Below are 25,276 nucleotides of genomic sequence, written 5' to 3' on the forward strand. Positions count from 1 at the left end.
GCAGACCCGGAAGCTGAGATCTGCCCTGGACCAGGGTTCAATTCCCCGCCTCGGCGGGTCTTGGGCTCAAAAATTCCACGGACTCGATAATTCTCGCTCCGGTGCCTTCTCGACTCACGGGTTCACACTCTGCGACTCTGGGCAATAGCTTGCTTAATCTCCACAACGGCCCCTCGCGGCGGGATGCCTGGCTTTCACCTTGTGGATACCCTGCCGGGGTTATCTCACAGGGGAATACCAGGACGGGTTCCCTAAGCAAGCGCCGGGAAACCCTTTGTGGGTAGCTGTGCGCTATATAAGCTCAAAAACATTTACATTTACATAACTTGAGGTATGGAAGGTCATCAATGTGCATGGCACCATGGTTTCGGCCATGTGTGGAAACCACATATTCACAAGGAACACTTCATGGTTTAAGAAGGTCGCGAGCGGACCACCACTGACCGATCATGCCATGGAAGACATTGAGGAAGGGGAGATGTGATCTCCACAGACACCCCTCCTGGAAGCCCGGAACAGAACCAGCCCCAAGCAGGAGGAGAGACTACTGGGGCGGAAGAGCCACTGAGTTCTGGAATTGTGTCATCCGAAGTCAAAGAGAGCTGCGGAGGGGTTGGAAGCAAAGAAGAACTCCTGGAGCCAGAGGTATGGTCTCCGGCCACACCCAACCCCCATCCAGAAACTGAGAGACTTTGCGTGGTGAATCAACCAGGACTAAATATTCACCTGGAAGGGTTTTGGTTTCTAAAAGATTGGAGGGATGTAGTGACGGAGCCACCCAGCCCATTCACGTACGCTACACATGCACACACGCACCCCGAGGGCGGGCTCATCCGAGGGCTTAAATTTAGGGGCTCTCGACCGCTCAGGGTCTCAGCCCAGTAACACGCTAGTGTGTCTGCGTCCCCTCATTTGTTGTCCAACTGAGTCTGCAGCCTACCACCCATCTTGAGTATCCCAGTGTAACGGGATACCACATGGCTAGGACTTCAACACCGTCAAGCCCTTAAACTCAATCTCTGTGCCTGCCACCGTCACCACTTCCACCTGTCCTCCAGTGTCGTCCGATGACCCTTCTCCCCTCACGTCCTCCAATGACGCCGTCAGCCCTCCTTCAGTGAAACACAGCGGCCACACCCATATGCAGCCAATCCAATGAAGCAGATACAGGAACAACCAGGTAAAGCAACAGTATGTACATTCCCAGTGTCCCCGGGGTTCCCACTATCAACCAACACACCTGAATTACCATAATGAACAAGGAGGTTTTTAGATTTTTCTGAAAAATGGCATGATCGGGAATGGCATGGAGTGAAAATGGAAATAAATTCTTTGCTTTAGAAACCAAAACTAGGTGAGATCACTTTAATTATGGAATTTGTGCCAGTACTTGAGGTATAGAGGGACGGGTGTGCACAATATTAATGATTATACATGGCTTGAAATCAGTTGCCCCGATATTATGTAGTGCTCAAGGTACCAAACAGAGATTCTCTGTTGCACTGGAAGTCAGTGGGCCCGATTCACAGAATGAACTTAAGACTAAATCCTAAACTTACTACTATTTGGTATTCACAGAATGCACTTACTACTTTCGGGATTCACAGAGTGAACTTACTACTTTCGGGATTCACAGAATGAAATTACTACTTTCGGTATTCACAGAATAGACTTAAGACTACTAACTTTACGTCCGAACTCGGGCCGTAAATTACGGCCCGGGGGCGGAATTTCCGGCTTGGGGGCGGAGCTTGCGGCCCGTAGGCGGAGCTTACGGGCTGGAGGCGGAGCTTCCGGGCCGGAGGCGGAGCTTGCGGCCAAGAAGTGGGGATTTAGGCATGGCTGAAATGCCCACCTCTGGGCCGCAAGCTCCGCCTCCGGCCCGGAAGCTCCGCCTCCGGCCCGGAAGCTCCGCCTCCGGGCCGCAAGCTCCGCCCCCAAGCCGGAAATTCCGCCCCCGGGCCGTAAATTACGGCCCGAGTTCGGACGTAAAGTTAGTAGTCTTAAATCTATTCTGTGAATACCGAAAGTAGTAAGTTCATTCTGTGAATCCCAAAAGTAGTAAGTTCACTCTGTGAATCCCGAAAGTAGTAAGTGCATTCTGTGAATACCAAATAGTAGTAAGTTTAGGATTTAGTCTTAAGTTCATTCTGTGAATCGGGCCCAGTGATGGGTATGCCTAACATCATAAAGTTATGGTCTGTCACAACTCAATTTTAACTTCACTTTTCACCCATGCACTGTACTTAGTTCCCATTTAATCAACCACTCTCATCTGGTAGTAGCATTTACAACTATACTAAAACATCCTCAGGCTCTCTATCACTATGATAAGGTTGTAGCCCTCAGAGTCACTAGTGTGACTAAAAAGAGGAGACCCAAATGATGAAGCATGTCACCAGGTTTGGTGAGTGATGGGAATCCGTAAATTTATTGAAGATTTTCCTTTCATTTGCAATGTTTATCTCAGTATTGTTTCTCTTGCAGAGTTGACAGGGTACAGAATAATTAGTATAGACCCATGGATACTCTAAGTATGTGATTATGCATAACATCAGTCAAATTTACTTAACCAGAAAATCAAGCGTAGAGCCATGTTATAAACCATCTGAAGATTGCCAAGCAGTGAGACTTGGAGGTCTTAGTGGAAAGATTTGGTATAATCCAGTCTGGAAAGGATGGCTGCCCCAGCTGTATGAAAAGATTTCACTGACAAAAATATCAGAAACAAAAATATTGCAAAAAAATATCAAAGACACTAATATTTAATATTCCATCTTTGTATGTTGTTTCAAAAATATCGTAACAAAAAAACAGAATACCACAATACTGTCTAAAAATAGGTAACTCACTCTGCAGTTTCCATAAATCCTCCTACATCATCCTTTCGATTATTTGAAGCAGAAAAAAGTTCATTAAGGGCTACAGGAAGGTCCAGGTTTAGTAAAGCCATGGACGGTTCATCTACTCAGTGCTAAAAATTCAAAGAACGCAGCACAAGGGTACCTTGGAACAGGGAAGAAGAGTGTTGTATTCAGATATCACAATTTCAGAAGGAAATGTGGCTATTAGACTTGGCTTTCAAGAGTTGATATTGGCTATACAGGATTTGTGCACACAAATGTCTGCCAAGATAGTGGAGCGGGTGGTCAGTAACACTCTCTCCAACCACCTGGAACACCATCTACTACTTGACTGGGACCAATTTGGTTTCGTCCTGCCCATGGAACCGAAACAGCCCTCATCACCGCCATGGACGAACTTCAAAGGCGGGCAGACAGAAGACAGGTATCATTTTTGATACTGCTCGATATGTCTGCCGCCTTTGACACGGTGAATCATAAGATCTTACTGAGGCGGCTGTTGGAGGCAGGAGTGAGGGATACGGCACTGCAATGGTTTCACTCTTTTTTGCAGGACAGGCAGCAGGCAGTCTCTCTGCCTCCTTTCCAATCAGCCTTTTCCCAGGTAACGCACGGAGTCCCCCAGGGCTCTGCCATCAGCCCAATACTTTTTATTGTCTACTTCAGGCCGCTAATTCTTCTTATCAAAAGTTTTGGCATTAAAACCATCAATTATGCCGACGACACGCAGATGATCCTCTCTTTGGATGGTGAGGATTCTATCTCTGTAGAGGTCCTACACAATTGCCTGCGGGACACATCAAGGTGGCTGAAGGACAACTCACTTCAGTTCAATGCAGGTAAAACTGAGGTGCTTTTTAACACTGGCTCTAGGATCCCCCGACCGTTTCCCAACAATTTCTGGCCCCTGGTAACAGTGTCCAATGTACAGCCTGCAGACTCTGTCCGCAATTAGGGGTCATGCTTGACCACAGGCTTAGCATGGAGACCCACGTTCAAAAAACGTCAGCCTGCTGCTATGCCATCCTACGCTCTCTTAGGAAAGTCTTGCCCCTCCTCCCCACCCAGGCTCTCGCCCAAGTGGTTAGATGTACCATCCTGAGCAGGCTGGACTATTTCAATGCCCTCCTGCTTGGGACCCCTGAGTTTCTGTTGGATAGGCTCCACAGGGTCCAATCTGCGGCCGCAAAATTGGCCTTGGGGCTGCCAAGAAGATCTCACGGACCATCTGCCTTGGCACAATTGCACTGGCTCCCTCTTAGACAGAGGATCCAGTTTAAGGCCCTCTGTATTGTTTTCAGGGCCCTCCATGGTTCAGGTCCAGCCCCTCTTTAATCTAAGTTTGTGTGGTATGCTCCTCTCAGACAACTTCGCTCCTCTGATGCTAAACTGGTAGTCATCCCCAGATTTAGGAAGGTCAGAGCCAGAGGTAGATCCTTTGAGGTGGCTGCCGCCAGACTTTGGAACTCCCTCCCCATCGAGATTAGGCACATTAATGAACTTCTACCGTTCAGAAAAAAGGTTAAAACTTGGCTTTTTCCTGGTTAGACTACTCCCATCTGGTCCACTTCTCTCTCCTCTTTCAGATTCTGCCAGCGCCAGGATGCCTGCAATGGTAACAGTCGCGCTTTATAAATTCTTAAAATAAAATAAATAAATGATTCGGGGGCACACAGGTGTCTACATAGACATATGAGCAATCACCTTAAAAAATTTAGATGTTCTGTTGATAGGATGGCTACAGTCACTGCAACAATTTGTCGAAGAACAGGAAACATGCAAGGAGAGTGAGTCCACTGCAGTGGTAATGTAGTTAGGAGTCAAGCTCAAATTACCAACACTTCAGAATAAGTGCAAACTGCTTATGTAAGAATTCAGGATGCCCGGACACAAGAAGAAACTGAAGAGGGCTCATGTGTGGACAATATTTCTGTTGGAGAATCAGCAACCTCAAGACACTCTTGAAGTCAAAGAGGTGAAGGACAGAAAGTACCTCACAAAGGTGCATATTTACAATAAAGTGGCAAAGCATGTTGTTAAGCCAAGAAGGCTAACAACATGCTTTGTCTCTTTAGAAACGCAGGGCTGCACCATATTTACTAGAATATGGTGCAGCCCTGCGTTTCCCCCTGTGCTGGCACTAACGTTAGCTGCCTACCGCCAAAGCAGGCACCCTTGCACCTTAGTGTTGAGGGGAAGATTGTTTATGTGCAGGAAGGTCCCTCTTCCTGCACATAAACTATCTTTAAATACTGCTTTGTAACTTTTATGTGTGCTGCCTAATGCAGCACATAAAGAAGTTGCAAAACAGCAATTTTTTTTAAATGGTTGTTTATGTGCAACCATAGGCAATTTCCTTTTTCTATGTGTGCTGCACAAGGCAGCACACATGGAAATAGCAAAAACGAGGAGAAATGAAGCATTTCTCCTTGTTTCACCTGTTTAAGGTCAGGTTTTCTCTGGCCTTCATTTTGGAGCTGCCTCCTATTTATTCTGCACTTGTAAATAGGGGGCAGCATCAAAATCAATGGGTGCTGCTGGGGAACGCCCACCGCAACACCCAATACCCTCGCCTTTCACGCTAAATACAGCATGATAGGGAGCCTTATTTACAGTGGCTTAATGCTGCCTTGTAAATAAGGCGTGGCTCCTATAGCCAACACATTGTCACTGAGAGTGACGTTGTGATGGCGATAGGGGCTCGTAAATAGGCTCCTAGGTTGCACCAAAAGACCAGCTACTGGACGGCAAAGGCCCAATATTACAAAACATATTTTTTTTAGGTTTAATCAAAAACAAATTGAAATATAATTCATTTTTCCCAATCAGAAACATATGGGGGTCGATTCTGATTCGGTTAAATGCCCTCCGAATTGCCGTACGGAGATTTTTTCCTGTACGAATCGTATGCAGAACCCTACCCGTACGGACAATATAGTATGATTTGTACCCAAAGCAGTTCTCTGTACGAATGGTACCGAAGACTGTACAACTCACTAATCCGTACAAATCCCATTCAGAACGCGCAGTACGCGATGTCCGTACGGATCAAAGCTGCATTTTCAGACCCAGCAAGTACGAATCGTATCAACACTCCGTACGACTCTTTTTCTATGGGAGCTTAAAATGTCTGTAAAAGCAGATTTCGCCTCTCAATGCATACGAATAGGACCCCCGTGGTACTGTGCATACACCCCATGACTGCAGGGGTATGGTGCATTGGGGTATGGTGCGCACACCCCTGGATTTCAGGGGTATGGTTGCGTATGTGCCTATGCGTACACCCCATGATTACAGGGGTACGGTGCGTATGTGATAGTGTTGCCCTCCGTACGAATTGCTCATACGCGATGTTTACCGTACAAATCGCGTACTCATTCCCATGTCCGGATCGTACTTGGCGGGTCGTACGACATTTATATGAATCGTACTGTTCAGTGTGCGGATCGATGTCGGACGGATTTACCCTTCATTTTCGTACGGTTTGCAATGATTCGGACGGATTTTCTCACATCGGATTGTACTACGCAATTCGGATGGATTTGTACGATTCGTACGGAAAAAGCTACGAATACGAATCGTCGTACGAATTTGTTTCCGAAATCGGAATCGACCCCATGGTAGTGGCTATTTAACCAGCGGCCGGGTGAATAGTAAATATTTTCTGCTATTTACTCGTCGCGCTTGCTAAATAGTAGAAATTGTTTACTATTTGGCTAGTGGCCTTAGAAAAAGCAGAGGAACTTCACTATTTACCCAGCGGCTGACTAAATAATGGCGATTCTGCAATGTTTGGCCAATGGCCACGCAAATAGCTGTAAAAACTACACTATTTACACTGCTGCTTGCTAAGTAGTATAGATTCTGCACTGTTTTGCCAGCAGCGATGCAAATAGCAGAAAAACTGTACTCTTTACCCGTCCGCTGGTTAAATAGTAGAAAATCTGCAATGTCATCCGGCAGCTGTGCAAATAGCAGGAAAATGTATAAATTTTCCGTCTGCTGGCTGACTAGTAGAAATTCTGCAATATTCATCTGGCAGCCATGCAAATAGCAGACAAGCTTCACTATTTACCCAGCCACTGGTTAAACAGTAGAGATTTTGCACTGTTTGGCTGGCGGCTGTGCAAATAGGAAAAACGCTTCACTATTTACCCAGCTGCTGTGTAAATAGAGGAAATTCTACACTGTTTCCCAAAATCCTGTCCTTACGAGAACCCTTCCCCATTGCAAATAAGTTAACACCCATACTCAGGGGTCGTTAGCTCATCAGTTGTTTGAGACAGCAATTGCAGTCACAAACTATCAATAAATTAATTTCCGGATTGGAAAGGGAAGAGGGGAAACCCCTTTCATGAAACAATTCAAAAACAATGGCAAAGGTACTTTTACAAGTTGGAAGAATTTATCAACTCATAAAAAGGGTTTTGTACATAATGATAGCTACGTTTGTGGTCACAGTTCTTGTGATTCTACAACATAAGGCCCTTAGTGCTAAAACTGACATAGATTCAGACACAAACTTATAGGCCTAAGATCCCAAGCATTTGGAAGTTTCCAAGTCATTTTGGCAGACAGCACAGAATAGGAGGCCCTTTATCGAGCTGATTTGAACTCCACAAATGCTCCTACAGCTTTAAATGTACCTACATAGATGACTAATGATAAAGATGATTTGAACTTTTGTAAGACTAGACTGAGACTATAAACTTGCTCTTACAAAGCCATGTGAAGGTACAGGGTCAAGTATAGGATTACCAAATGGTTACATGCTATGAAAACCTCTTTTTCTGAGGCAAATCAGTGTACTCCAAAATTATTCTTTCTTTTTCTATTAAATTAAGCAAATCAGAGTAAAACACCTGAACACAATGATTTGTAAAAACATAATCTGGAATTGGAAATGTTGTATCCCAATAACACAGAGCCATTGAATATTTAGGGTGATTTTTATCAAAATTAAAACAAACGCGTAAGGATCTTTATGGAGTGACCAAGTATAATTGAGAGGCTTCCTTCCAATCTCATTACAGAAGTAAGAAAAACTATGGGCCTGATTTAGAGTTTGAAGGACGGAGTTAACACCATCAGGATGGGGGAGGAAAATACCTTCGGTATCCTGAGGGATCTCTGCCCACCAAATTTACAGTGGCCTGCTGGCCCTGGACAACTCTACATTGACAGGAACTGCTGTCATGGCAGTTCCGGTCTATCCGCAAAACATTTGAAGGACAGTACAGTCAGACATGATGGCTCGCTAGCAAACCTTAAAAGAAAGTGTGTTTGTCAAAAAGAAACTCCCACAGCAGAAGTTTATTTTTGAAAAAAAACCACTAATGGTCCCACTTGTCCCCTAGTTTTCTCCCTGGGAGAAGGGATCATGTATTTCCTGCCCCTTACAGCTAGGTTTTACTATAAATGGGATAAATGGTATAAAGGCCTTCCTTCAGCGACCCACATTTTTTGGGTTCATCAGGGCAAATATTCTGTTGAGAAGCCTCAAGCAAAGTAATGGAACTACATTTAATTGAACTGAATGTCATTGGAATAAAATGAAGTTCCGAATAAAATTAATTTCCCCATTAAATTAGAGAAAGACATAAAGGCATCAAAGACACAGAAGAAAAGAAACTCACAGAGACACTTAACAAAAAGAGACATTTTGCATCCTCCATTCTTGTAACCTACTGATTGATCATTTCACAGTTGAATGTAATACTCATTTTCCAGACAGGGGATGTGGATTCACTATTGAGATTTCAGAATTTCTCTTTGAAATATAATTTTCTGGCTGTTGCTGAAGCAAAGCATTTGTGCTAGGTAATGGCTGACACAGCAGTAGCAATAGTGCTGGCCTCAAGCAGAAGTATCCAAAGGAAGAGCACAATGAAGCAGGGAATCTCAGCACCAGGCTGCCATCAGCCTTTCTGAGTAGTCGTCAGGCACAGACAAAAGGGCAGTTCTGCTTAGAAACTTCCACATCTTTAACAAGAGAAAACTTTAACCTTCCCTTTACTTCTAAAATATTGCATATGCTGTTACTCAGGAGGACCTAATCACCATGCATTTGCTAAAAAGGACTTCACAGATTTGTTTTGAGTAACCTTTTCTCCATTCTCGCTCACTTCAGTTCTGGGTCTCTGCACTCTATCCACCAAGGATGTAGTCGATACACTCCTGTGTAGGGAAGTTGTATCTACGTTACATTATGTCATGCAAAATGCTTCCCACTGTTCCATGCACTAAGACTTTCATCACACAAGAAGTCTTACTACTATGCACTTAAGGGCAGATTTACTAAGTGCTTGCATTGCCCTTGTGTTGGACCTGCCTTTGTTGGCGTGGTTTTACCGTAACTTATTTCCTTTATTCCTTTTTTGCTGTTGTCGTTTTTGCTGGCCTTAGAACTTTGTGCTCTTCCCCACTTCTAACCAGTGCTAAATTACTGGTAGTTTCTCCCCTAAACATGGTAACATTGACTTATGTCCAATTGGTACAGTTAATTTACTTTTAAGACTCACGTAAAGTGGTACTACATGTACCTAGGACCTGTAGGTTAAATGCTACTAGTGAACCTGCAGCTCTGATTGTGCCACCAACCTAAGTAGCCTTTTAAACATGTCTACGGCCTATCATTGCGGTCCCTGTGTGTTTTAAACCACCAGTTTGATCAAGCTAAATAACCTTTTGCCAGGCCTAAATCTTTCTTTTTAAAACACATAAATCACCCCTAAGGTTGGTGCTACATACCCCAGAGGGTAGAGAGCAATATATTTAAAAAGTTGGACATGTACATTTAATTTTTACAAGTTCCAGTAGTGAAAAACTCTTCTACCATATAATAACGTTGGGTTGCCTTATTACCTTTAATAAGTGCTAACTTCCAATTGGGAACAGGTGAGGAGGTGGAGTTTGGTGTCTAATGAATTTAAGATTAATATCCCCTTTATTAGTAAAGTGGGATTTTAAGTCACAATTCTGAACATTCCACTTTTAGAAAGTTTACATTTTCTTTTCTTATCCATTTGGTGCCTGAACCCTGTTTACTGGGTCACATGACTAGGTTTAGCAGACAACTAGTCTTTGTGTACTGCTCCCAGAGAGTCAGACAAAGGGCCATAGGTTTTGGTAGAATGTGCCATCTCTGATTTGTTCTTCACCAGTATTTTATGGCCCAGGCAATCTGGGACCAGGAAAGGGAGGCAAGAAATTCCAGACAGCTTTGGGTCAGGAAGGGCTTTGGAGTGTCCCTCACATGCACCAGATAAAGGACCCTTGGACCAACTCTTCAGATCACTTCTGTTCAGATTGCCCAGCTGTCTGGAGTCTGCCTTGCTACCCAAGACTGCTTTGCTGACCAAGGACGGCTCTCTGCCCAAGACCTGTTTTGCTGCATCAGGACTCTTCTGCTATTGTTCCTTAACTGCTGCCTCCAGCCTGCCTGTGTGTCCCAGGACTCCCAAAAAAATCTCCATGGATCATCTGGCTAACCTCCTGCCCTGAAGCCACAGTGACACCACAGGCTTCACCGCATGACCATCTCCACACATTGCCATTGCAACCCCAACTGAATGACACATTCACATTGCGGAGCCTCGCATTGCAGCAGCTGTTCATCGGAACTGCAGCTGTGTGACGCATCCTCGAACCAGACCTTGCAGAGCAGCCGCAGCACTACAGAATCACCAATGTGTGATGTTTCCTCGAGGCAGAACCACCGATAAATTACACTTCAATAAAGACTTTGTATAACAGTTGCAGCCCATCAGAACTGCTGCTGTTTGATGTATCTCTGATGTAAAGACTTACATCGGAATCATGGCAGCTCAATGCATCCTTGTCACAAGGCTTTGCATCAGTGCTATTGGTCTTCTGATCAGCTGTTGCATGCCGCATCCTTGATGCGGGACCAAGCAAGTCTGACTTAGCCCTTGTATTTGACCTAAGCTCCATTCCAGTAGTCTTGAACATTTATAATTGCATATCTCAGGTTCTATTGATCGGATTTTTGTTGTTTTGGTGTCAAATAATTCATTTCATTTCATGCTATTCTTCTGCATTGGCATGAGAATGTTCTAATGTTGTGCCTTCATTTTATTACTGTTTGAAGGGCTGCATACATAATTTACAATTTGCCTCTAAGTTAAGCCTGGCTTCTTTTGTGCCAAACTACCACAGGGTTAAAGCAAAAGTTAATTTAGTGGCTTTTTTTGGTTCACCCTGACAGGGATTGTGGCTGTTGCTTGAATAGGCATCATCCTCATTCAACCAACAACCCAATTTCTCACAAACATTGTATCAGGCTATGTGCACAATATCTACCCTGTTCGAAATCTACATACATTAGCAACTGTAGTCACCCCCATTTTCAAAGTGATTCTGAATGTTTTGTCATTGATGGCTGAAGTTACCAAGGATTGAAAGTAACATGCAATAACAGAACTCTTAAAGAAGGCTATTTTGAACTATATTCTGGAATTGAGATATAGGCCTTTTGCTCTGCTCATTAGCTGAAAAATATTGGGAAACGGTCGGTACAACCAACACAAAAGCAACCATGCATATGGCTTAACGACACACATGCGCGGTTAAGGCATATGCATTGTCTAGATGACTGGAATGGGCGGGCCCAAGAAGAATAAGTAACGGTAGAGGATTTGGTGAGGTAAGTGTGGCCAGGTATGAGGGCTCATAGGGGAATGGGATGTTTTTAGGTCTCGGGGGTTAGGGGACATTTTTAGGTTCAGGGGGGTCAGGGAAGTTTTTAGGGCTTGGGGGCTCAGGGGAGAGTTTAGGCTTGGGAGCGGGGTAGTTTTTAGGGTCAGGGAAGTTTCAGGAGGAATGGGGAAGTTTTAGGTCTCAGGATAGGGAAGAAGGGATAGTTTTTTGGCCATGGTGCAATTTTAGAATGGGGGCCAGGGATTGGGTTAGATTTTGTAGTTTGAGGGCCGTCTTAGGGCTCAAGGCAGGGATCAGGTTAGATTTTTGGGCTTGGTAGACCGTTTTAGGGCTCAGGGCAAGAGGGGTTTGGTAGATTCTTGCCCTGGGGATCTTTAAGGGCCATGGGGAGGGGACTGGGGTCAGGGTAGAATTTAGCCATGGGGGCATTTTAGGGCTCAGGGTAGGGGACAGGGGGCTGGGGTCAGACTAGAGTTGTGCCCTGGGGGTGTTGTAGGGCTCGGGGCAGGGGGGGCGGGGTGGGTCTATATAGGGAAGTTTTAACTACACATATTTGTTTGCCATACATGCCTTAACAATGCATATTTCACTGCAAAGGCTTGCGTGGTAAAGGCATATGTGTGGTTAGGAATGTGTTGAACCTGCATAGTAATGGCATGCATGATTCCTCCACACAACCAGAATTTCTAGCTAGTTGTCTCCCTAATCATCTTCACTCTCATAACCAACTTCGACAACACTCAGACCAGTTTTCCCCTCCAGATGGGGATGAAGAGCACATTGGTTGTGGTTTCAAATTATCTGAAAGTGACATTTGACAATGGAAATCCTGCTGAGGTTATTGCTTTGGATCCTTCCATGGCCTTGGACATGGTCGATCATACTATGTTGATCTACTGTTTATTAGATCTAGGACTTGGAGCTAATAAGATCTATCTGGATGGTAGATCTGTAAGTGTGCTCACAAACTCGTGCTCCCTATGTATTTTAACTGATAAAGAGATACTTGATAACATTTTCCCAGGCAAATATTATGCTCTTGTGGAATCATACATTCACCTAGTGTATTAAACAAGGATCTAATTCCTATTGATAGAATATCAGTCATGTATAGTTCCTCATAGTAGAAGTATTCTATTTTTAATGTTTACGTAAAACGGGCTTAACTTATTAGGTTGCTAGCACCAAATGGAACTGGATATAAAACTAGATCCAAATTAACTTGGTCCAGTCTTGTTAGTAGAGAAACCCCTTATACAAAATAATATATTTTCTGACTACAGTAATGTATATTAAGACAAGTTGGTTTATTTAAAAAAAACTACAAACACTGGACCAAGGTAAGGGAGGATACAACCCATGACACACAAAGTAAGGTAAATTCCACACCTGTTGAATGAACTGTTGAAGGCTCAATTGAAAAAAGTAGTGGAACAAAACATAATATAATTTTTGCCTCGATTATGCTGGCTACCATGGCTGGGAGTGTGAACCTTGCTCAGGTGCCCTCACCATATTATCAGGTCTGTTTGCACCCAGATTTCATTCTACTCATATACTTTATCAATCCTTTAGAAGCCTTCTGGTTCAAAAGCATGCAATTTGGGCTAGCCGCACAGCAGTTATTTTTCAACGCATCATGCTAACAATATTATAAGGACTATTGAATATCCTTTGCTTCCAGGCCAATATTGTACTCTATGGGAACGACCTCAGACGGTATGAGAGTACGTTGAGATTAGTCTTGGACAGGCTTAGGAAAGCTGTACTCACATTGAGGACAGATACATGTAAAATGAGTGTTGATTTATAACCTTCTGTTGCACATACTACGCAAGGAGGGGGTGAGACTGAAGGTTAACTTAGTTAAAGCTGTAATAAAGTATTTTGACAGGAGTACACAGAAGAACTTAAATCTTTTTTGTTCTTGACAAAATATTCAAAATTAATCAAGAATTAGTAAAACACTTAAGAGCTTTTCTTACACATCCTATGGTTGCATAATTTGCAAGAAGCCTGATAAAGTAAAATATGAGCTATATCTGCCCGCTACACTATTAAGAACTGACACACCTAGTTACACCAGTTTTACTGTTGATGCTAGCAAAAAGGAACAGATTTCCTCACAAGCAGTAAATGAGCCAGAATAATTTATTTGGTGGTAGAACATGAGACATTGACATATTTTTGGGGTATACCCCACTTTAAATTTTACTTGTTGGGAGTCCTCTTTGTTGCATTGTGTTACAATCCTATATGTATTCTTCTGTTGCGTTATATTTTAATTAGTACAACTTTGGTATGTTCCATATACCCCCGTGCTGACAGTCCTGTTGGTACCTTCCACCTGTGAAGCTTATCTTAGAATGTTCATGTGGTGAGTGAGAGATTGCTGGAGAGCGGACAGTGAAAAATAAAGGAAGTTAATCTTCTACTTGTGAAGTCTCTTGTGTTACATAAGACTTTATAACAGTGGCGACGATCTGTGTAAGGGGACAGATGTTCCTGCTCATCCCCTTTTGATTGAACTCTGGCAGCAAGTAAATTAAGCTCAACAAAGATAAGCAGCACTTTGAAGAAGAACAGCAGCCAGTCGTTGGAAGAGAAATACTTAAGCGATGTCATTTGGTGAGGTCTCGTTAACATCACTAAGCTACGGAGATACGCACTCCTGGGTTGTCAAATTGAGGGTGGAATTGAATCCCCTCACGGTGACACGCACACCATATTGCTCTGTAAGCAAACAATGGAGATACGCACTCCTGTGTGTGTCAAATCATGTGGTGAAGCTGAGTTTGCCCACAGTGACATGCACACCAAATTGCAATCCATAACTATTAGTGAACTGAGAGTAAACTGTATTAAATAGTATGATTTGTCATTGAAATATTAACAGCAGCAATTGAAGTTTTACATTCTAATTCTTCTACAATTATAAATCAAATGTGTACAACATAATATTTAGACTGTCATATATGGCTATGTGAAAGTAGTAGAGAATTGTAAGAAATGTTATATTACCATTTTTGCTATCTTGGTTATAGGAACACATTAGCTCAAATTACCTGGTTAATAGCAATTGAAATTTTAATGAACAGATATAGAGGAATTTACTCAGAAGTCAGTGTGTTAAAGTATCTAGAATACCATTTAAATGTGTGTATGTGGGTCAATAACACATATTAACAAATGCTACTTGGTATGGTGGTGTTCATCTGAATAATCCTTTTCTGTAGATATAATTATCCTCTTTGAATTTATATCATGGCAGCTGCCAGCATAACACAACCTGCATCATTCTTAAATGAAATTGGGGAACCCAACATGCCATGGGAGGAATGGGAAAAGATTTTTGAATCCTATCTTGTGGCGATTGGAGGGGAGAAATTCAGCGAGTTTAGAAAACAACACATTTTGTTGCATAATTTGTGTCCCACAGGCAGAAAGGTGTTTGAGTCACTTGCAGAACCGGAAGAGGAGGAGGACGACGATGACGATGAAGCAGTCTATAACATCACACTAGTCAAATTACGAAATCATTTTGGGGATAAAATAAACATAGTTTTAGAGAGACATAAGTTCTTAAGTCGTGCACAAGGAAAACAAGAGAGTGTTTCAACTTATGTAGCTATACTGAGGGGTCTCAGTAAATTGTGTGATGACTCCTTAATTAGAGACCAGCTCGTACATTGTACAAACAACAAAGAAATTCATAAGAATCTTTTACAGACACAACCTGATCTGCAGGAAGCAATACAAATCGCCAAATCAAGTGAACACACCGACATGTGCATCAAAGAAATGAACAACGCAAATAACAAAGTTGCGGAAATTAAAAACATAGAAGAAGAAAGTGAAGTGTGCAAGATCAAAGGCGAATCACACAAAACACAGTATAAGAAGGATGTGGAACAAAGCCATGCAGGAAACCCAGAAGATTCTAAGTTAAAGTGCTTTCGCTGTGGAAGTAACAACCACTTAGCGAATGACCCCAATTGTCAAGCCAGATTGGCATGGGCAGGAAGTGTAATAAGAAAGGGCACCTGGCAAGGTTGTGTGGATGCTTTCCTAAGAAAACATGGAGCAATAGACCTGGAGAAGACAAAACTCAGGTGAAGAAAATAATTCTACAAGTGGGTGTGGAAAAACAGGAGTATCCGGAGTGTGAAGTCAACATTGATGGGAAGAGTTTTAAAATGTTTGCTGATTCTTGTTCCCCTTTCACCCTACTGAACTATTCAGATTTCGTATCAATTATGGGACAAGAGGAAAAGAAATTGACAAAAGCAGACATTAATCCTAGTGGGTATAATAAAGACCCTATTCCAATGAAGGGAATGCTCAAATCCACAATTGCATTCAAAGACTGCACCACAGTAGGCAAAGGAAACATTGTGGAGAAGGGATCTAACTTATTAGGGTGGCAACACCAGAAAGAACTGACGTAAATAATTAATTTACTCTCTTAATTTCTATGCAGGTAAGTACTTAATCAATAATAACTCAATCGGAATGAAAAAAGACAGAGTCCGTGGTGTTAGAGTTTCTAAGGGTTTTATTCCTCATAAAGGAATGGTCGTGACCAAGATATCGGATTCTGAACACCACAGGGGTGTCAGAAGGGATAGATGAGCGCGCTCCAGTTTATTAACAATACATAGCTTATATACTTAATTCACATCATAAGTAATAGTGCAAGAGGCGTAACAGCTGAGAGAAGACAAGATAACAGTATACACGTGGTACTAGTACGTAATCAAGAGGCGTGAACTAGGCGTGAACTGGAGGTGTGTGCTAGAAACGTCACTGATAGGTGACGCAAGTGGGTGGCACCAAGGGGTGGTGCTAACAGAATTGTTGCAATGTCAGCAGAAATCGGAAGCTTGGATGCGCGCGCAGCTGCATGACATGTGACTGGAGGGGTGCAGGGGACTTGACATTTACACTGACGGAAAGAGACAGAAGTCTGGCATGTCAGATCAACTTGTACTTCTATCATATCTGATATCTGATGTTTAGGAACCATACTATCTGGGCGGAAAGGTCTCTAGGGCAGAAGCTATTCTATGCTAACTGTGGATGCGTGTATAAGCGCCTAAGTGTCTGCATGAGAAGCGTGGGGGCACGGGCCTTCCATGGAAGCATGGTAACAGAGGCTATGAATTACTTGCATTTGGACGGGTCGGCCCTTTGGCTCTGCAGCTGGAGAGGATGTTTACTGAAGCTAGTAGGCAGGAATGCATTCTCGAGGAGCGGAACAGATAACTCGAAGGTTATAGTCAGTCTTGGCAGAAAGCAGGCTGAGCTGAGCGCGAGGGGCCGCGCTGGAAGTAAGTCAGAGTTCACGGGTACAGAGGTAGCCTGGGCAGAGGCTGTCAGAGTCAGGAGCCAGGAGGCTCGATGGCAGAAATTCAGGGCCTACTCGGCCAGAGCAGGAAAACATGTGAAGTGTACTACAAAAAGACGGTGGCATAGCATACTTAGGAACGGACTATATAATCCATTCATGGTGGATCTGAAAGAGGACAAGTTAACGTTGGACGCAAATGTATTTGCGTCTTCATGGCTGGCGCAGGAGGGAAGTTACATGCACTTTAAGCTGGTACATGGAGTCGGTGGGGTACGCGCTAGGGAACATAACATGACCAAAAATTTTTATTTCCTCATTCCCTCCTTGTTCCCTACGGACCCTTCATGATATATCGATCCTCATGAATCGATCAGTTTGTTCTTGCAACATCATTTGTTCTTCTTTCTTTCGTTTACGTTTTGAGAGAAAACTGGAATGTTCAATACAAGAGGTGGCACACAGTCCACAAATCGCTGGCCCACACTGCAGGCACAGGCAGCAACTGAATACTAGGACTAGGCCAATGCCTAGGAAGGATAGGATCTTCCATCCCCAAGCTGTTAACGTTGTCCAGAACCAACCGGACCAAGTCCAGGTGCCTGGATTCTGATGTATCTGATTTGCAATTTTATGGAGACGGGTGATAGCTTGATATACAGATGGTGCGTTTTGTGGTATGAAAACACAGCAACTTGACCCGATGACCTTACAGGCTCCACCTCTATCTGCCAAGATGACGTCAATAACAAGACGGTTCTGAAGGACAATAACCCGCATGGCGGACTGCTCTTCTGTTAAGTTACATAAGGCGGAGGCAGTTTCATTCACTACTGCTTCAAGTGTTCTAGTTAATCTGCGTGTTAATTTACTATTCTGAACAGGTCCTAAAAAGAAAAGAATCCTTTATTAAAGTCGGTGTACTGTTCCCATGCCGTCTCTGTGTAGTCGACAAGTGGGATATCTCTTCTGGGTCTATTCTTTACTAGATTGGTGTTTCTATGGTAATCAGGTGGAGCTAGGAAAACAGGTGGCAGAAGGAATGCAATGTAACAGGTACCATCCCAATCTGGAGGTAGACGTATGTATGCGGTATGACCACAAACAAAGTAAGAATGACTAATAGCTTTAAAGGACGATTTTCCATGATCACTGAATTCGACCACAGTAGTGCATTTACTATGACCTAAGTGTACTGAACCTTTCTTCTTGATACATAATTCACCAGTGACTGGCAATACTGACATAATGGGTAGAACTGGTGCAGCTTCGGACTCAACAGTAAGGATCATAAGGCTAATTGTATAATTACCTAATCCATATACTTCATTTTCTAGATCAGTTCCTATTCTAGTGGGGAGTCCCTCCTTATCTGGGTAACAGACGTCGAGCAGGACCAAGTTCAGATTTCCCCAAACCCAGCCCCCATCGAAAACAGCAATATCAGGATCTAAGGAGTTAATTATTTTAAACCATGCTCCGCAGGAGCCATTGTGAGTGAATGGGTACGGAAAGAGGGGCAGAGCTCCCTTGTAATTCTGGTAGGGAGGGAGTTGGCCACATATCCAGCAGTTTGTAGCATTGTTAGTTTGATGAGAATGATGTAGCATACTAATGAATGTATTGTTGCGCAGCGCAAGTCTGTAGGAAAGCTCGTGTGGAGGTAACTCACTAAAAGTGTGTTCAGCAGATACATTATAGGCAGATTGTTCACGCTTGAAAATAGGGTAATAGATAGGTAAAACGATGCTGACAACAATAATTAAAATACTCAGAATAAACATGATTAATAGTGTCACTATACAGTGACTACGAAGTGATTTACAGTATGTACGTTTCTTGGCTTCTCTCTCTCTCTCTCTATCTCGATCTAGGGGATACATGTCAGAAACTATTTAACCGATTCACCTAGGGGAGGACTTAAACAAATAAACTGTCTGACTTGCTAGATCAGAGTTTCATGCGTTAATCTTCTTGAGGAGTTTTTTCTCGTTCGGATTCTGTAAAGTCATTTGGCTCGACACAGTCTTTGGTGGGGGTGGACGAGTCTCGATCAGGTTTCAGTCCAAAAATTTTTTTCACATGACTCGTGTGAACCCACCCCTTTCTCCCCTCGATCTTCACGGCGGTCCTCGTGGTAAGAAGAACGGTCTTCGGAGACTTCCAGCGGGGCTCCAGCGGACTCTTTCTGTCGAAGTTGCGAACTAGCACAATGTCGCCAGGACGGACGTCGTGTGGCTTTACATCAGTGTTGTCAGGGAAGGCTGCGGCAACCTGTGAACGACATGATTGGAGTGCAGACATCAAGGAGTCAAGGTAATCTGTCAACATATTACAATCAACATCAGTAATCTTTTTCGGAATGGGCGTCCCCCACATATTCGGTGGTCTGCCAAAGACCACCTCGTACGGGGATAGCCCTGATCTCGAATGGGCGACCATTCTCATGTAGAATAGTGCCACTGGCAGGGCGACTATCCAGTCGACCCCTTTCTCCTGACATATTTTGGCAAGGCGGATCTTTAGTGTCTGGTTATGCCTTTCTACAAGGCCTGCGGCTTCGGGATGTCGGACACAATGGAACTTCCACTGGTATCCCAGTAATAAAGAAACTTCTTTCATTAATGCAGATGAGAATGGCTGACCGTTATCTGAATACACGACACGAGGCAAGCCGTATCGTGGGAAGAATTCACGAACCAGCTGCTTGGCAGTGGTCGGAGCAGTGTAATCTGGGACTGGGTATGCTTCGGTCCAGCGGGACAGAGCACAGACAACTACGAGAACATATTTAAATCCTCGACAACGGTCCATCTGGATATAATCCATCTGGAGGACTTCAAAAGGGTGATCGGGAGGATGAAATCCACCTTGCTCTACAGGGACGCTTTTACCTGGATTGAACTGACAACAGATCATGCAAGTACGCACTTTCTGTTTTGCGGCTGCTCGTAAGTGTTTATTGTTCCAAAGATTTTGTAAACTGTCTAACATCGCTTTCTCTCCTAGATGTGCAGGGCTATGTGCTGTATTTATCATGACTTGAACCATAGAGTCAGGGAGAAACCATGTAGATTTTCCCTTCGTCATCCAACCTTGATCTGTCTGGATCCCTCCTAGTTCAATCCATTTCTTTATTTCTTCTGGAGTAGCATGTGTCTGAATGTCGATAACATCTAATGTGGGATCCCTGACTGTCATACAGTTTGTCGGTTCTGTTGTCTTTGTCGTATCAGTTGTCTGAGTGTGAGTCAGTGCTGTATGTTTTGCTGTCTGATCTGCCAGGTCGTTACCCTGGGAAACAGAATCTGTGACTTTAGTATGTGCTTTACACTTCATGACGGATATGGCTGAAGGCAGATGTATTGCTTCTAACAGTGCTTGAATGAGGGGACCATGTTGGATCTTGGCACCATGAGAGGTCAGAAAACCTCGTTCTTGCCATAGCATGCCGAAGTCGTGTACAACTCCGAACGCATAACGGGAATCAGTGTATATGTTGACATTTCTGTTCTTAGCTAGAATACAGGCTCGGGTCAGAGCGATGAGCTCTGCCGCTTGAGCAGACAGTGTATCAATACGATGTGTTTCTTTAACTTCAGTTTCAGTGGTCACGGCATACGCGGCCACTAACTCTCCTGTACTTGTTCTCATGCATGAACCGTCCACATAAAGTGTCAGGTCTGGATTTGTCAATGGAACATCTGTTAAATCTCGTCGGGGCTTTGTTACTGCATTAATGATCTCGATGCAATCATGCGGAACTGGATCTGTCATAACTGTAGGTAACAGTGTTGCTGGGTTCAAGATACTGCAGCGTCTGATTTCTATGTGTGGCTGGAATAGTGTCAATTCGTAACCTGTCAGTCGTGCTATAGTCAAGTGTTGAGTCTGGGTTCTGTTTAAAAGAACCTCTACAGAATGTGGGACTTGTACTGTTAACTGATGGCCTAAAACAATTGAATCACTTTGTCTTATTGCTAACGCTGTTGCAGCTACTGACTTTAAGCACGCAGGGAGTGCCTGGGCTACTGAATCCAATGTACTTGAAAAATAAGCGCAAGGCTTATGTGAACCTGCTTGGTCTTGAGTGAGGACAGACAATGCTGTACCGTCACGTTCTGTAACAAAAAGTGTAAACGGTTTGCTGTAACATGGTGTCGCTAAAACTGGTGCTTGGCATAATGCTTTCTTTAATTCCTCAAAGGCTTGTGTATGTTCCTGAGTCCAAGGGAGGGCAATCGACGTTGCTGCCTCCTGCGTTGTTAACTGGATGAGTGGTTTAGCTAGAAATGCATATTGAGGAATCCATTGTCTGCAGTACGAGGTGTGGCCTATAAAGGCCCGCACTTCCTTTTGTGTCTGTGGTCGTGGCATATTTACAATTAACTGAATGCGATCGGGAGTGAGCTGTCTCCCCACTTTGGACAGCAAGTGACCCAAGTACACAACTTGCTGAACACAGAATTGTAGCTTCGAAGGAGACACCTTGTGTCCCTTGTCTGCCAAAAAATGTAAAACTGTCAATGATGCTTGTTCACATTCGGGCTCACTTCGTGCGGTGATCAGTAGATCATCGACGTATTGCAGTAAAGCGGTGTTAACTGGCATTTGAATACAATCTAGTTGTCTTTTCAGTGCTTGACTATAGATGCTGGGGCTTTCTGTGAATCCTTGAGGTGCGCGGGAAAATTTGAAACTTCGTCCATTTAAACTGAATCCGAAGAGATATTGGCTCTCCGGATCAATAGGTACACTGAAGAAAGCGTTCTTGAGGTCAATTACAGTAAAGAACGTTGCTTCTGAATCAATAGCAGTCAATAAGGAGGAGATATCGGGGACCACAGGGTACTGTGGTACAATGCATTTGTTCAGTTCTCGAAGATCAATCACCAGCCGATATACTGGCGGTGCATTGGGGTCGGTACGTTTAAGAATTGGAATGATAGGTGAATTACAGATATTGGAGTCGGTCTCTACGACCACCCCCTGGGCAATTAGCTCTTCAATGATTTTCAGTAAAGCCACTACAGCATCGGGTGGTAACTTGTATTGTCTGATTCTGGGTAGGACAACTCCTGTCTTGAGTGTAACACGATATGGAGTGATATGCATACAACCTACGTCAGCTGGGCCTTTTGCCCATAGGTGATCTGGTACATTTTTCAATCTGACATCAAATTCTCGTAAAACATAATGACCCTTGAAATCCCGTAGAAAGAGTCTAACTCCCTCCGGGGAACAGCATATTATAGCTCCTAGAGCCTTCAGTGTTTTAATTCCTAACAGATTTTCTGGGCATGATTTCGTAAGTAACAAATCTGTAACTCGGGATAATGGACCCACAGCCAACGGTACTGGTTCCGATACTTCATTTACAATAGGCTGTCCTGAAAAACCAAGGGAAACATTCTGTGAGCCTGAGAGGGGTGCCCCTGGGACTTCATTATGACTGATTGTAGTGCGGCTTGCCCCTGTGTCAATTAAAAACTTTCTGTCTTTTCCCAATACGTGACTGTGTACATAAGGACCTTCTTGATCTACAGGAATTTCAATAAGAGGCAAACCACCTTCCCTCTCTAGGCTGTTTCATGTATATCGAGGGTAATCTGGATATGCAGATTGGGCATACTGGTACATCTGTTGTGAAACTTGCTGAGTCGCGGCAATGGGCTGTGGCTGTGGTACTGCTACTGTCTGCGCTGTGTGGGATGAAGCATGCATAGGCGGTGTACTCTGCATTGGCTGCTCGCTCTGTGAGGTCTGTTGATGCCCATGTTCATGTCTAGGTGGATGCGGTCTTTCTTTAGTTTTGCCTGTTGCTATGTTATGATTCAGGACTGGGCATTCATGTACATAATGACCTGGCTGCTTACAATAATTACATGTCCCTTTAACGGGAGCTGTAGAGTGACTTGTCTGGGTCCCACCCTTCCTCTGCCCGTCGGCTGGGACCGTCTGAGCTACTAACATTTTCATCTTTGTGTCTTTCATACGTTTCTGTTCCTGATCTTGTTCTTCTCTAATTCTGTTCTGATGATATTGTAACATTTGTAACATCTGGGATGGCGTATTTGCCTGCCAAGTACTTTCAACTTTGTACACTCTATTTTTAACTAATGGTAGGGAATTCTCGACTAATTTTGATACGAAAAGGTGTGGATATGACTCGCTGCTTGGTTGTAGGCCACTATTTATAATGAAGCATTTCTCGAATCTTGAATAGAAGTCACTAGTATCCTCATCATGTTTCTGTTTACAGGACGAGATTGCGTCCCAATCTTCCTTTCTAGTTGTCAATAATCTTGGCAAAACCTGTACTATTAATCCGGGCAATGCTTTAGTCCTTTCCCCAAGGCCTAACCCTGGGACTCGTTTGCTTTCTTCGTCTTCTATTTCTGCCCATGCTATCTTCGTGTCCCCCACCTCCCATTCTTTTTCCTTTAATTTCTCGTAAATGCCCGTGGGCAGCAGTACCTTTAACATTTTCATAATATCATCATACGTGTAATCCCCCATCAGTAACATGTCTTTGAGCTTTCTGTGAAAGCCTGCAGGGTCTTTATCGTGACACGGGACTAATTTCTTCATTTCTAACAGTTCTAACTTAGTCAGTGGTGTGTGAACATACACACGCTTCAAGACGTGATCCGTACCCATAACTGGGTGTACTTCTCGTAAGGGGTTCTGACTTTCAATGCCACTACCGCATTGCATGTGGTACATTTTTCTTTCTGGAGGTGGGGGGGGGAACATATTCAGAGCTTATGAAGGTGTTGTATTTATGTCGTTGTTCTAGAATTATTTGTATTAACTTGGTACTGAAACCTCTCCATCTATCCATGAGTAGTGCTTCTAATGTTTCGTGTAAGGGACCTGGATCGGAATGATGGTTTCTGTACTTGATGAGGAGGTGCTGAATCATGTATACACCTGCTAATTTCTGCTCGTCTGGGGAAAGGTTCAAGAATGTCTGCGCTAACGTATCATCATGATATATGTCTTGGTTTTCGGCCCATAACACGGCTGACCGGGCTAGTTCCTGTTCATCCATAGAATTTAGTACATGGTACCCCATTCGGTCTCGAAGCCTTTTATCAGTTTCCTGGAACTGATGTTCAGAAGAATTCGGGTTTGTTAAAGCAGAGAGAAAAACTCTCTTGTTTTCCGGACGGATGCCTTTCCTAAGGTAGTTTCCCTTACCTACATATGCTATAGTATCTGTAGTCCTTCCTGGTTCTGCAAGTTCTTCTTCCTCCTCGGAGGAAACTTTGTCATTCCCTTTCTGGTGTGCCGTTATCACTGCCCTTCTAATTTTCTGATACATACTGGCTATGCAAGCCCCCCTGTCATGTTTTCCTTCGGCTATATTTTGACCCCACTTTGTTAGTGCGTCTAATTCACTCTGATCTGTCTCAGGCCGGTCTCGTTCTCTTATTAGACAATTTATGAAAAATCGTAATATCTGTGCTTGAATGTCAACTTTCTGTTTATCCATGGCATCCTTGACACTGTCAGGGTCTTTCCCTGTCTGAACAAACTCATATATTCTATCTAGCCGCTCCTTCATTCCTACATAGCATAGCAAGATATCAGTGGCAGATCTTAATCGTAGGGATGCCAATATCATTAGATCGTTTTTTCCGGGTACTGGATCATATCTACAAACTGACATGTTTTCTTTTAATGCGTCAAGGCGGGGAGACTGGAACGTGAGAGGACTCTGCGTGTCCCTAAAATTAAATCTGCGTGTCAATGGCGGGGTCCGAAGACCCACAGTCGCACCTCCTGAAGCGGATGCTTGGGCATTATCTCCCTGCGGAGTCTGGATCTGAACTTGAATTTGTCGTTTAGTAGGATCAGGTAGGACTTGTTTCGGTAGGTCAATCTTGGGTGCGGGAAGTGGCGGAGCTGGCGGAACAGGGGAGGTCTGTCGCGGTACTGGCGGAACATGATCTGGGGGCGTAGTGCCACCCCCGTCCCTGTCAGTGGGCAGGGCACGAACAGGCAGATTGGCGTAAGCTGGTGCTACATCCTCTAAATATGAATTTAGGAATATGTCTTTAGTAGTTTTATGCATTACTTTAGTTGGAACTAATGGTGGCGGTAAGTTTTTCGGTATTTCTGATAGGGCTTCAGATGTGCCCTCGGCCGCGAGGTACATGCCGTTTACAAGATTGTTTCGGGCACGGTCTATTTGTTCTGTTTTTACTCGAATCCCTTCAATAACTAATTCGTTTTCTTGGGCTTTTTCTGATTCTTTAAGTCTGTCCTCTCTACGGAGTGCTTTCTCAGCACGCTTATGTGATTCCTTAGGCCAGAATTCTATGGCGTCTTTCTGGGATTGTCTAGCTTTCTTTTTCCATAATGCTTCTTCTACCTTCAT

The sequence above is a fragment of the Lissotriton vulgaris genome, chromosome 3_1 (genome assembly GCF_964263255.1).
Source record: "Lissotriton vulgaris chromosome 3_1, aLisVul1.2, whole genome shotgun sequence".
NCBI classification, from domain to species: domain Eukaryota; kingdom Metazoa; phylum Chordata; class Amphibia; order Caudata; family Salamandridae; genus Lissotriton; species Lissotriton vulgaris.